The sequence below is a fragment of the Drosophila albomicans genome, unplaced genomic scaffold (genome assembly GCF_009650485.2).
Source record: "Drosophila albomicans strain 15112-1751.03 unplaced genomic scaffold, ASM965048v2 utg000029l_pilon, whole genome shotgun sequence".
NCBI lineage: Eukaryota > Metazoa > Arthropoda > Insecta > Diptera > Drosophilidae > Drosophila > Drosophila albomicans.
Genome location: NW_026263476.1, coordinates 1 through 15,000, shown reverse-complemented (window position 1 = coordinate 15,000; position 15,000 = coordinate 1). Strand labels below are relative to the sequence as shown.

The following is a 15,000-nucleotide window of genomic DNA, read 5'->3' as shown; positions in this document are numbered from 1 at the left end:
GTCATATATCTTATTATTATCGATTATGTAAAACTAAGACATTTCGCAACATTTATTTAGGTATAAAAAAAAAAATTTTATTGAAGGAATTGATATATGCCAGTAAAATGGTGTATTTTTAATTTCTTTCAATAAAAATATTCTTGACGTAATGAAATAAAAAAAAAAATTGTATCACTCTAAGCGGTGGATCACTCGGCTCATGGGTCGATGAAGAACGCAGCAAACTGTGCGTCATCGTGTGAACTGCAGGACACATGAACATCGACATTTTGAACGCATATCGCAGTCCATGCTGTTATGTACTTTAATTAATTTTTTAGTGCTGCTTGGACTACATATGGTTGAGGGTTGTAAGACTATGCTAAATAAGTTGTTTAAAATTTTCGGAATTTTAAGCACATTGTATATTATTGGATAATATAAGTGTGAATCTAAAAAGTTCTCGCTTAAGATATTCATAATATGAATTAATAAATGAAAATACTAAAACTCTGTTGCATGAGAAATTTGAAGAATTATATGTTCTTTATTCATTTCAAATAATATTGAGGAATGTCTAGCATAAAATATATTATTTTATAAACTAGAATTGCCTCTTATTAACGAATATGGTATAAAGAATAATTTTGTGAATATTATGGACCTTCAAGAAAAAAATAGTATATTTCAAAATAGGCAGAGAATTGTCTATAAGTGTAATTAAACAACCTCAACTCATATGGGACTACCCCCTGAATTTAAGCATATTAATTAGGGGAGGAAAAGAAACTAACAAGGATTTTCTTAGTAGCGGCGAGCGAAAAGAAATCAGTTCAGCACTAAGTCACTTTGTCTATATGGCAAATGTGAGATGCAGTGTATGGAACGTCAATATTCTAGTATGAGAAATTAACGATTTAAGTCCTTCTTAAATGAGGCCATTTTACCCATAGAGGGTGCCAGGCCCGTATAACGTTAATGATTATTAGATGATGTTTCCAAAGAGTCGTGTTGCTTGATAGTGCAGCACTAAGTGGGTGGTAAACTCCATCTAAAACTAAATATAACCATGAGACCGATAGTAAACAAGTACCGTGAGGGAAAGTTGAAAAGAACTCTGAATAGAGAGTTAAATAGTACGTGAAACTGCTTAGAGGTTAAGCCCGATGAACCTGAATATCCGTTATGGAAAATTCATCATTAGAATTGTAATATTTAATCAATATTATAACGATAGTGTGCATTTTTTCCATATAAGGACATTGTAATCTATTAGCATGTATGGAATTTATCAAACAATTTTGATAAGAGTTTATTTAAATTAGAGTGCTTGCATTTTAACATAAAATAAATTTCAAAAATTTGATAAAGTGCTGATAGATTATATGAGTACAGTGCGTTAATTTTTCGGAATTATATAATGGCATGATTATCATTGATTTTTTATGTTTATTATAAGCACTTGTATGATTAACAATGCGAAAGATTCAGGATACCTTCGGGACCCGTCTTGAAACACGGACCAAGGAGTCTAACATATGTGCAAGTTATTGGGATATAAACCTAATAGCGTAATTAACTTGACTATTATTGGGATTAGTTTTTTAACTATTTATAGTTGATTAACGCAATCCCGGGGCGTTCTATATAGTTATGTATAATAATATTTATATTATTTATGCCTCTAACTGGAACGTACCTTGAGCATATATGCTGTGACCCGAAAGATGGTGAACTATACTTGATCAGGTTGAAGTCAGGGGAAACCCTGATGGAAGACCGAAACAGTTTCTGACGTGCAAATCGATTGTCAGAATTGAGTATAGGGGCGAAAGACCAATCGAACCATCTAGTAGCTGGTTCCTTCCGAAGTTTCCCTCAGGATAGCTGGTGCATTTAAACTGTTGTATAAAATAATCTTATCTGGTAAAGCGAATGATTAGAGGGCCTTAGGGTCGAAACGATCTTAACCTATTCTCAAACTTTAAATGGGTAAGAACCTTAACTTTCTTGATATGAAGTTTAAGGTTATGATATAATGTGCCCAGTGGGCCACTTTTGGTAAGCAGAACTGGCGCTGTGGGATGAACCAAACGTAATGTTACGGTGCCCAAATTAACAACTCATTCAGAAACCATGAAAGGCGTTGGTTGCTTAAAACAGCAGGACGGTGATCATGGAAGTCGAAATCCGCTAAGGAGTGTGTAACAACTCACCTGCCGAAGCAACTAGCCCTTAAAATGGATGGCGCTTAAGTTGTATACCTATACATTACCGCTAAAGTAGATGATTTATATTACTTGTAATATAAATTTTGAAACTTTAGTGAGTAGGAAGGTACAATGGTGTGCTTAGAAGTGTTTGGCGTAAGCCTGCATGGAGCCGTCATTGGTACAGATCTTGGTGGTAGTAGCAAATAATCGAATGAGACCTTGGAGGACTGAAGTGGAGAAGGGTTTCGTGTGAACAGTGGTTGATCACGAGTTAGTCGGTCCTAAGTTCAAGGCGAAAGCCGAAAATTTTCAAGTAAAAAAAAGTAACTAAAATTTATATTTTGTCATAATTAAAAAACTTGAATAATTTTGAACGAAAGGGAATACGGTTCCAATTCCGTAACCTGTTGAGTATCCGTTTGTTATTAAATATGGGCCTCGTGCTCATCCTGGCAACAGGAACGACCATAAAGAAGCCGTCGAGAGATATCGGAAGAGTTTTCTTTTCTGTTTTATAGCCGTACTACCATGGAAGTCTTTCGCAGAGAGATATGGTAGATGGGCTAGAAGAGCATGACATATACTGTTGTGTCGATATTTTCTCCTCGGACCTTGAAAATTTATGGTGGGGACACGCAAACTTCTCAACAGGCCGTACCAATATCCGCAGCTGGTCTCCAAGGTGAAGAGTCTCTAGTCGATAGAATAATGTAGGTAAGGGAAGTCGGCAAATTAGATCCGTAACTTCGGGATAAGGATTGGCTCTGAAGATTGAGATAGTCGGGCTTGATTGGGAAACAATAACATGGTTTATGTGCTCGTTCTGGGTAAATAGAGTTTCTATCATTTATGGTAGTTTCTTGTTCCCCGGATAGTTTAGTTACGTAGCCAATTGTGGAACTTTCTTGCTAAAATTTTTTAAGAATACTAGTTGGGCAACCAGCTAGTTCTTTACGCATAAACAATAGTGATATCAATTAAATCGATTCAGACGAGAGGCAATTGCAATCAATCTCAGGGAGAGAACAGGCATATAAGCGGACTGGTGGGTTTCCGACCAGATCACACTATATTGATCGACGCTCAGGTTGTGACTGACGGACTGATCTTGAATCATCAGAGTAAGGTTGAGATCTACGACAGACAGGACGTTGTGATTATCGGGCACATGAGGACATTAAAATCGTTTCCCTAGCGGGTGTTGACACAATGTGATTTCTGCCCAGTGCTCTGAATGTCAAAGTGAAGAAATTCAAGTAAGCGCGGGTCAACGGCGGGAGTAACTATGACTCTCATTAAGGTAGCCAAATGCCTCGTCATCTAATTAGTGACGCGCATGAATGGATTAACGAGATTCCTACTGTCCCTATCTACTCTCGTTGCGAACGAACTTCCGAAGTGAGCAGACGTGCGTCCCGTGCGCGCTCCGTACGAAAATCGCGTAACACGATAAAAACAGTGCCGACAAAGACGGAATTTAGTGTGTCCCGTGCGGGAACCTAAACGCAATAATTTGGATAGAAAATAGTGACAGTGACACTTAGATTTTCCGAGAAATTTAATTTCTTTTGTGGAAAATTAATACCACGTGCGTTCTAGTTCTAGTTCTAGTTCTAGTTCTAGTTCTAGTTCTAGTCTAGTTCTAGTTCTTTCAGTGAATAGCAATAAAAGAAGAAGAAGAAAATAAGAAAGTTGAGAAAAGCTCACAGTTTTTGTCACGGACAAAAGCTTGTTAATTTGGACCTTACACTGAGTACACTGCTTGCCACAAGTGTACTGGTTGCACTGCTTGGGTTTTACTGCTTGCAGTATTTCTTCTGCGGTTGTTGTGATGAACAATAAAATGCGCGGAATGTCGAGTGTGTGTAGCGAGTCTGAAATGTCCATTTCAGAGGATCGCCCAAAAGTGAAAGAGAAAAGGAGCAGACGGGCGCGGAATAGGGCTGTATCGTCGCCCATCTTGGTTGCGAGCGACGATGCCTCCTCTGCCAAGCGGCTGGCTGTCTCCTTCATTGGAGCCAACGCCGATGGAGCAGCCGTCAACGATGTCGCCACTGGATCCGCCGCTGGAGCCGCCGCTGGAACCGCTGCTGGAACCGCCGCTGGAGTCGCCGATGGAGTTGCTGCTGCTACTGCCGCCCCTGCACCCGCTACGGTGGAGGCTATCGCCCGAATGAGCGGGCCTGCCTGTCCAGCTCCTGCTGGTAATTTTGTTGCTGCCAGTGTGGTGAAGGAAGGGTCTGATGCCGTATTGGCTCAGCTGGCGGGTGTAGACCAGACGGTGAGGTCCGCTGTGCTGCGCGCTGGAATGGCGCCGGAAGCGGCCATCGCCGTTTTGGAGGCAACTGCCCGGCTTGGCGAGCTGGTGACCGCGCTAGTTGTGCGAAACGCCGTTTTGGAGACGAAGGTTGCGTTGTGCCAACCAGCTGCTGCGCCCTTTACGGCCCCAAGTACGAGTGGTGCTGGCACCAGAGCTGTCTCCGGCGTTGCCCCGATTGCCGCACCTCGAAATGCTCCTGCAGCCAAGAAGCCCGTGGAAACGTGGTCGGCTGTGGTGACGAGCAAGGACCCGACAGTGTCGGGCAAGGAGATTGCCGATAAGGTAATGAGCCAAGTTGCTCCAGCTCTGGGCGTTAGGGTTCACGAAATCCGTGAATTGAAGCGCGGTGGCGCCGTCATTCGTACGCCGTCAAGAAGTGAAATCAAAAAAGTGGTGGCCAACGCGAAGTTCAACGAGGTCGGTCTGGAGGTTGAGCGCAACCGTGGAGTGAGGTCGAAAGTCACCGTGTTCGACGTGGACACAGCGATTCTACCGGAAGTCTTCATGGACGAGCTCTATGAGAACCACTTCAAGGAGGAGTTCTCGCCGTCGGCCTTCAAGAAGATGGTGCATATGGCGTCGAAGCCGTGGTCGGTCACTGACGGTGTGTCAGAATCAATCTGACACTAGAATGTGACGAAAAGGCGCAAGCGGTGCTTGATAAGACCGGACGGGTCTACATCAAGTGGTTTTCCTTCCGCTGTAGGTCGCTCGTCCGAACATACGCGTGTCATCGCTGTGTGGGATTCGACCACAAGGTTTCACAATGCCGATTGAAAAACGAAGTATGCCGCCAATGCGGGCAGACCGGCCATGTAGCGTTGAAATGTGCTAGCCCGGTGGACTGCCGAAACTGCCGTTTCAAGGGGCTTCCCTCCGGGCATTACATGCTGTCGGAGACGTGCCCAATATATGGTGCGGTCTTAGAAAGGGTGCAAGCTAGACATTAAAATGTTTAGCTTCATCCAAGCTAATTGTGGTCGAGGTCGAGCCGCTACCGTTGAGTTTGCAACTCGGGTGCGAGACTCCCGCCACATGTTCGCTTTGGTGCAGGAACCATACGTCGACAAAAGACACGGCATTACGGGCATTCCAGCCGGGATGCGGGTGTTTGCTGATCGGCGTTTGAAGGCTGCCATCTTTTTGGACGACCCGGATGCCATCTGTATGCCTATTGAGTCGCTCATCACGGACTTTGGCGTATGCGTGAGTGTCACTGGAAGATTTGGCTCAATCTTCCTGAGCTCCGTGTACTGCCAATACAACACTGATTTGGAACCGTACCTTGCGTATCTAGATGCCGTGCTACTACTGGCTGGTAGCAATCCGGTTATCTGTGGCTTGGATGCGAATGCAGTGTCCCCCTTGTGGTTCAGCAAATCGCTCGAGCGTGCTCGTGGCGACTTGAACCGCCGAAGGGGTGAGCTGCTGACCGAATGGATTCTAGAATCCCGAGCCGGCGTGCTAAATGAGGTCAGTAGTTTGTATACGTTCGATAATCACCGCGGACAGAGTGATATCGACGTCACGATTGCCAACGAAGCAGCGCTTATGTGGGCCGCATATGACTGGAGAGTGGACGAGTGGGACCTCAGTGACCACAACACGACGTTGTGTTGAGGTGACGCGAGACCCCAGAGACACAGTTGAGAGCGATGCTCCTGTTCCGTCCTGGAACTTCTCCAATGCACGTTGGCAGTCGTTCCGTGGTGAGCTTGTATGCAAGCTTGAGGAATTCCCGCAGGACTACACGGAGATGTCCATTGATGACCAGGTGTCTGCAACGCGTGCACTGGTGCACAGTGTATGCGACCATGTATTTGGACGCAGGCAGCCGAGAGCCGTTCGGAAAGTGGTCTGGTGGAATGCCAACCTCAGTACGAAGCGCCGAGAGGTCAGGAGACTGAGGCGGCGGCTACAGAATGCTCGTCGTCGTGGCAGCGATGAAGCAGGGCGACTTGCTACCGACCTGCGGATCTCCGTGGGTCAGTACAAGAAGCTTATTCTGTCGGCAAAGGAGGACAACTGGCGTCGCTTCGTTGGAGATAATCGGGATGACCCCTGGGGGCATGTCTACAGGATTTGCCGACGTCACAAACGGAATTCCGAGCTGGGCTGCCTTCGGGTAAATGGCGAGCCAGTCGTAACATGGCACGACTGTGCGAAAGTGCTCCTCCGTAACTTTTTCCCCGTTGCGGAGTCGAATGCACCGATTGCCATCCCAGATGTGCTTCCGCCCACACTCGACGAGTACGAAGTGAGTGCTTGTGTCGCCAGGCTACGGAGCAGACGCTCGCCTGGCATGGACGGCATCACTGGAGTGATCTGTAAAGAGGTTTGGCGTGCTATTCCGCAGCATCTTACAGCGTTGTATTCCCGCTGTTTAGCCGAAGGACATTTCCCTTCTGAGTGGAAACGCCCGCGCGTTGTGCCACTTCTCAAGGGGCCCGATAAGGACAGGAGCGATCCTGGCTCTTATCGTGGTATATGTCTGCTACCAGTCTTTGGTAAGGTGCTCGAGGGTATCATGGTCAGCCGAATGAAGGACATGCTCCCAGAGGGCTGCAGATGGCAATTTGGATTTCAACCTGGACGCTGTGTGGAGGATGCCCTGGAGACACGTGAAGAGTACTGTCGACGCCAGCCCGGCAAGATATGTACTCGGAATCTTCGTGGATTTCAAAGGAGCATTTGACCACGTGGAGTGGGATGCTGTGCTACGCCGGCTGATCGACTCAGGCTGCCGAGAAGCCAGCTTGTGGCGAAGCTTCTTCTCTGGCAGGAGTGCGTGCATCGTCAGCAGATACGAGGAAGCATCTGTGCTGGTGACCAGAGGTTGCCCACAGGGCTCCATCAGTGGTCCATTCATTTGGAACCTCATGATGGATGTGCTTCTTCGGCGCTTGGAGCCTTTGTGCAAACTGAGCGCGTATGCAGACGACTTGCTACTTCTCGTTGAGGGAAACTCCCGAAACGATCTGGAGTCGAAAGGAGCGGAGTACATGTCCATCGTAGGAGCTTGGGGAACAGAGGTAGGCGTGTCCGTCTCCACCAGTAAGACGGCTGTCATGTTGCTGAAAGGCCAATTATCGGCTAATAGGCATCCGGGGGTACGGTTTGCTGGAGCAAGCCTGCCCTACGTTGACAAATACCGGTATCTGGGCATCACGGTCGGCGAGCGGTTGAATTTCAACCCGCATATCGCGTCTTTACGTGATCGGCTGAGCGGAGTCGTTGGTGTTTTGGCACGCGTACTACGGGTCGACTGGGGGATCAGTCCCCGTGCCAAGCGGACCATTTACACTGGACTCATGGTGCCTTGTGCGCTATTTGGTGCCTCAGTGTGGTATGCCACGGCGATGAGACGAGTAAGGGCCAGGATGCACCTACTGTCCTGCCAAAGGCGCATCCTTCTTGGATTCCTACCGGTGTGCCGTACAGTGTCCACTGTGGCGCTGCAAGTTCTTGCTGGTGTTCCCCCGTTTGATCTGGCTGCCAAGAAATTGGCAATCAGTTTCAAACTCAAGCGCGATCACCCGCTGGAGGAGAGCGACTGGCTGTTTGGTCAAGATCTGTCGGGTCTTGATCACAAGCAGAAGATGGCGATGCTGGACGACCGTGTGCTGCAGGAGTGGCAAAGCAGATGGGATAATGGTGATGAACCCGGCCGGGTGACTCATCTTTTTATCCCGGATGCTGGGTTCGTCTTCAGCAGGCGAGACTTCGGTTTCAGCCTACGTGCTGGATTCCTGCTGACAGGCCATGGATCGCTGAATGCATTTCTACATGAGAGACGTCTAAGCGGAACGCCTGCATGTCTATGCGGTGCGGATAGCGAAGATGCGCTGCACGTTCTGTGTGTATGCCCCATATATGCAGATTTGCGTCACCTCGATGGACTTGGGATCGAATACCTGCATGGCGTCTGGAGGGTTTCTGGAGCGGTGGCGACACAGGAGAGGATGCAGCTATTGCAAACATTTGCCGATGCCGTGTTCACAAGGCGTCGGCAATTGTTGTACCAGGAGGCGACGAATGGGCCGGCAGTCCCGAGCTGAATGGCTAAAACTGCATCACCCGTGTGGTTGGCGGGTCTTAGAATTCCTCCACAGCTTATCCCTGCTTGTCGTATGAGGCGACTAAACGGATAATTTCTTTTTGGGCTGTCAGTCCCGAGCTGAATGGCTAAAACTGCATCACCCGTGTGGTTGGTGGGTCTTAGAATTCCTCCACAGCTTATCCCTGCTTGTCGTATGAGGCGACTAAACGGATAATTTCTTTTTGGGCTGTCAGTCCCGAGCTGAAAAGCTAAAACTGGCCTCACCCGTGTGGATGACGGGTCTTAGAATTTCACCACAGTGGACCTCCACTTATCGTACGAAGCGATTCTCGAGGTGCGTCACCAACGCTAACTGTTTGGAGTTAAATTGGTAGTACCCTTGTGGTACGAAACCTGACCGGAGGTCTTCTGGTACCACGGGAGCCAGGTGCCCGCGGACTTTTGTCCGTCCTGGCACGGGTTGTGGCCCTTCGGGAGCATCGTGGTGGCTGTGGTTTATATCCAAATGCGGAGAGAGCGGAGTGCTCGACGTGGAGTTGCGTAATACAACCGGTTGCCGTGAACCACAGATCGGCAGAGGTTTTAGGTGGGCCTCGCTCCCCACACAGGAGGAAGTGTCCAGTCCAAACAACTGGCTCTTCAAATGTGTACCTGCGGTGAATTCCAAGGGGGCGCTGATCATGCTTAAATTGATCCCTGTGCTCGGGCACCGTGTGATAAGTCACTTGTGACAGGTGCACACGTAAAACACCGGAATTTATATGTCCCTATCTACTATCTAGCGAAACCACAGCCAAGGGAACGGGCTTGGAATAATTAGCGGGGAAAGAAGACCCTTTTGAGCTTGACTCTAATCTGGCAGTGTAAGGAGACATAAGAGGTGTAGAATAAGTGGGAGATATTAAATTTCGGTTTAGTATCGACAATGAAATACCACTACTCTTATTGTTTCCTTACTTACTTGATTAAATGGAACGTGTATCATTTCCTAGCCATTATACGGATATATTTATTATATCTTATGGTATTGGGTTTTGATGCAAGCTTCTTGATCAAAGTATCACGAGTTTGTTATATAATCGCAAACAAATTCATTAATGAGAGAGTGCATTTATGTGTTCTTAAATTAAAAATTTGGTATAACTCCAATTACTCAGGTATGATCCAATTCAAGGACATTGCCAGGTAGGGAGTTTGACTGGGGCGGTACATCTCTCAAATAATAACGGAGGTGTCCCAAGGCCAGCTCAGTGCGGACAGAAACCACACATAGAGCAAAAGGGCAAATGCTGACTTGATCTCGGTGTTCAGTACACACAGGGACAGCAAAAGCTCGGCCTATCGATCCTTTTGGTTTAAAGAGTTTTTAACAAGAGGTGTCAGAAAAGTTACCATAGGGATAACTGGCTTGTGGCGGCCAAGCGTTCATAGCGACGTCGCTTTTTGATCCTTCGATGTCGGCTCTTCCTATCATTGTGAAGCAAAATTCACCAAGCGTTGGATTGTTCACCCATGCAAGGGAACGTGAGCTGGGTTTAGACCGTCGTGAGAGACAGGTTAGTTTTACCCTACTAATGACAAAACGTTGTTGCGACAGCATTCCTGCGTAGTACGAGAGGAACCGCAGGTACGGACCAATGGCACAATACTTGTTCGAGCGAACAGTGGTATGACGCTACGTCCGTTGGATTATGCCTGAACGCCTCTAAGGTCGTATCCGTGCTGGACTGCAATGATAAATAAGGGGCAATTTGCATTGTATGGCTTCTAAACCATTAAAAGTTTATTATTCATTTAATAGACGACGATGGATGTGATGCCAATGTTACATATAACATAGTAAATTGGGAGGATCTTCGATCACCTGGTGCCGCGCTAGTTATATATTAAAACATTATTTAATACAATGACAAAGCCTTGAATCAATTGTAAACGACTTTTATAACAGGCAAGGTGTTGTAAGTGGTTGAGCAGCTGCCATACTGCGATCCACTGAAGCTTATCCTTTGCTTGACGATTCGATAAAATATATATGTTTAAGGCATATATAAAAAAATATTATATATATATATTTATATATATAAATATGCAAAATTGTATGCATAATTATTAATTATGTGTTATACAATTACGCATATAAGAAGAAAATTTATATAATATATAAATATATTATATATATATAAATAAATAATATATCTATGTGTACAAAATATACTTGTGTATTTTAAATATGCATTTATTTAGTATGCGTTAGTTATATATATTTATTTGGTAGCAAAAGGAACGCCATTATATTAGTGGCGAAAATTAATAATATGCATACTAAGTATATCTAAGTATACAAAATACACTTGCATATTTTATATATGCATTTATTTATTATGCGTTGGTTATATATATTTATTTGGTAGCAAAAGGAACGCCATTATATTAGTGGCGAAAATTAATAATATGCATAGTAAGTATATCTATGTATACAAAATACTTGCGTATTTTATATATGCATTTATTTATAATGCGTTGGTTATATATATTTATTTGGTAGCAAAAGGAAACGTCATCATATTAGTGGCGAAAATTAAGAATATGCAAAGGTATAACTATGTGTACAAAATACTTGCGTATTTTAAATATGCATTTATTTAGTATGCGTTAGTTATTTATATTTATTTGGTAGCAAAAGGAACGCCATTATATTAGTGGCGAAAATTAATAATATGCATACTAAGTATATCTAAGTATACAAAACACTTGCATATTTTATATATGCATTTATTTATTATGCGTTGGTTATATATATTTATTTGGTAGCAAAAGGAACGCCATTATATTTAGTGGCGAAAATTAAGAATATGCATAGTATATCTATGTGTACAAAATACTTGCGTATTTTATATATGCATTTATTTATTTGGTAGCAAAAGGAACGTCATCATATTAGTGGCGAAAATTAAGAATATGCAAAGGTATAATATGTGTACAAAATACTTGCGTATTTTAAATATGCATTTATTTAGTATGCGTTAGTTGTATATATTTATTTGGTAGCAAAAGGAACGCCATTATATTAGTGGCGAAAATTAAGAATATGCATAGTATATCTATGTATACAAAATACTTGCATATTTTATATATGCATTTATTTATTATGCGTTGGTTATATATATTTATTTGGTAGCAAAAGGAACGCCATTATATTAGTGGCGAAAATCAAGAATATGCATAGTATATCTATGTGTACAAAATACTTGCGTATTTTATATATATGCATTTATTTATTATGCGTTGGTTATATATATTTATTTGGTAGCAAAAGGAACGCCATTATATTAGTGGCGAAAATTAAGAATATGCATAGTATATCTATGTGTACAAAATACTTGTATATTTTAAATATGCATTTATTTAGTAAGCGTTAGTTATATATATTTATTTGGTAGCCAGAAGGACGCCATCATATTAGTGGCGAAAATTAAAAATATGCATGGTATATCTATGTGTACAAAATACTTGTGTATTTTAAATATACATTTATTTGGTACGCAATTACATGAATTTGGTAGCCAGAAGGACGCCATCATATTAGTGGCGAAAATAAAAAATATGCATGATATAAAAAAAATATATATACATTTATGTATGTATCTATATGAACAGAATACTTGCGTATTTTAAGTATGCATTTATTTCATACACAATTATGTGTTTGGTAGCAAAAGAACGCCATCATATTAGTGGCACAAATTAAGACATGAGATATGAGTTCAACTTTGACAAAAAATTTCAACATATGAAAATTGAAGAAAAAACTTTTTAAATAGCATTTTATACTGTTTATTAATATAATGAGATAAGATTTTGAATTTAACTTGAGAAAAAGATTTTTTGGACTTGGTGAATTTTTTATTGAACTGCAGCCATATGATATGAGGTTCTACCGAGAGATGAGTTCAACTTTGACAAAAAATTTCAACATATGAAAATTGAAGAAAAAACTTTTTAAATATCATTTTATACAGTTTATTAATAAAATGAGATACAATTTTGAATTTAACTTGAGAAAAAAATTTTTTGGACTTGGTGAATTTTTTATTGAATTGCAGCCATATGATATGAGGTTCTACCGAGAGATGAGTTCAACTATGACAAAAAATTTCAACATATGAAAATTGAAGAAAAAACTTTTTAAATATCATTTTATACAGTTTATTAATATAATGAGATAAGATTTTGAATTTAACTTGAGAAAAAGATTTTTTTGACTTGGTGAATTTTTTATTGAACTGCAGCCATATGAATATGAGGTTCTACCGAGAGATGAGTTCAACTTTGACAAAAAATTTCAACATATGAAAATTGAAGAAAAACCTTTTTAATTATCATTTTAAACAGTTTATTAATATAATGAGATAAGATTTTGAATTTAACTTGAGAAAAAGATTTTTTTGACTTGGTGAATTTTTTATTGAACTTCAGCCATATGATATGAGGTTCTACCGAGATATGAGTTCAACATTGAAAAAAATTTCAACATATGAAAATTGAAGAAAAAACTTTTTAAATATCATTTTATACAGTTTATTAATATAATGAGATACGATTTTGAATTTAACTTGAGAAAAAAATTTTTTGGACTTGGTGAATTTTTTATTGAACTGCAGCCATATGATATGAGGTTCTACCGAGATATGAGTTCAACTTTGACAAAAAATTTCAACATATGAAAATTGAAGAAAAAACTTTTTATATATCATTTTATATAGTTTTTTTAATAAAATGAATTAAGATTTTGAATTTAACTTGAGAAAAAAATTTTTTGGACTTGGTAAATTTTTGGACTTGGTAAATTTTTTATTGAACTTCAGCCATATGATATGAGGTTCTACCGAAATATGAGTTCAACTTTGACAAAAAATTTCAAACATATGAAAATTGAAGAAAAAACTTTTTAAATAGCATTTTATACTGTTTATTAATATAATGAGATAAGATTTTTAATTTAACTTGAGAAAAAAATTTTTTGGACTTGGTGAATTTTTTATTGAACTGCAGCCATATGATATGAGGTTCTACCGAGATATGAGTTCAACTTTGACAAAAAATTTCAACATATGAAAATTGTAGAAAAAACTTTTTATATATCATTTTATACAGTTTTTAATAAAATGAGATAAGATTTTTGAATTTAACTTGAGAAAAAAATTTTTTGGACTTGGTGAATTTTTTATTGAACTGCAGCCATATGATATAAGGTTCTACCGAGATATGAGTTCAACTTTGACAAAAATTTTTAAACAATGTTAAACAATTTACGATTGTACTAGTATTTAATACAAATTATATGATAATAAATAATAATGAAGTTTTGCTGTTGTATTATTAAATAGTGTGAGTCTAAATATATAATATATGAAAATAATCTATAGAAGCAATTAAAAGTTAAACAATGAAGTTGTTGCTTATTAAATTAGTGAACAAAATCGTAAATGAGCTGTTGTAGAAAACGTGTCTTATAGGGGTGGTGATGTGAGCAGGCATGTCATGGCAGATTACAGTGTTTTTATGAGTGAGTCTTGCCGCATAAGTCATATTAAAGATTGAAAATATGCATATAGAAGGCAATATGATTAAATAATGAAGTTTTACTGTTGTATATAAGTTAGTGCAACAAAAGATACGTTGGTGGTAATACTAAATATAGAGCTTGTAGAAACGTGTCACAAACCTATATAGGGATGGTGAGGTCGGAGCAGGCATGTCTATGAGAAAAATTCACAAGTGAAATATAATATGAGCTATTTATATGGAGTGGTAATGCCGGCATAAGTCATATATAAATATTATATGAAAATTCATATGAAGGCAATATGATTAAAAAGTTAATGAGTTTTTGTTGCATTATTAAATTAGTGCACATAAAGATACTATATAGGGGTGGTGATGTCGAGCAGGCATGTCATATGAGAAAAATTTCACAAGTGAAATATATATGACTATGTATATGGAGTGAGTCTTGCCGGCATAAGTCATATATAAATAATATATGAAAATAATCATATAGAAGGCAATATGATTAAAAAAGTTAAAAATAATGAAGTTTTACTGTTGTATTATTAAATTAGTGCAACAAAAAGATACGTTAGATGGTAATACTAAATAAAATAAGAGCATTGTAGAAAACGTGTCACAAAACCTATATAGGGGTGGTGAGGTCGGGCAGGCATGTCATATGAGAAAAATTTCACAAGTGAAATATATATGACTATTTATATGGAGTGTCATGCCGGCATAAGTCATATATAAATAATATATGAAAATAATCATATAGAAGGCAATATGATTAAAAAAGTTAAAAATAATGAAGTTTTACTGTTGCATTATTAAATTAGTGCAACATAAAGATACATTAGGTGGTATACCTTAGT

At 40.5% G+C, this 15,000-nt stretch overlaps 1 non-coding gene and 1 pseudogene across 1 annotated transcript; both read left to right on the top strand.

The window, feature by feature from the left end:
* Positions 1-175: 175 nt before the first annotated feature.
* LOC117577191 (5.8S ribosomal RNA) lies at positions 176-354 on the top strand. Its single transcript, XR_004573075.1, has one exon. It is a non-coding gene; the product is annotated as a 5.8S ribosomal RNA (ribosomal RNA).
* Positions 355-707: 353 nt separating this feature from the next.
* On the top strand, positions 708-10,597 carry LOC117577165 (large subunit ribosomal RNA; annotated as a pseudogene).
* The last annotated feature ends 4,403 nt before the right edge of the window (positions 10,598-15,000 follow it).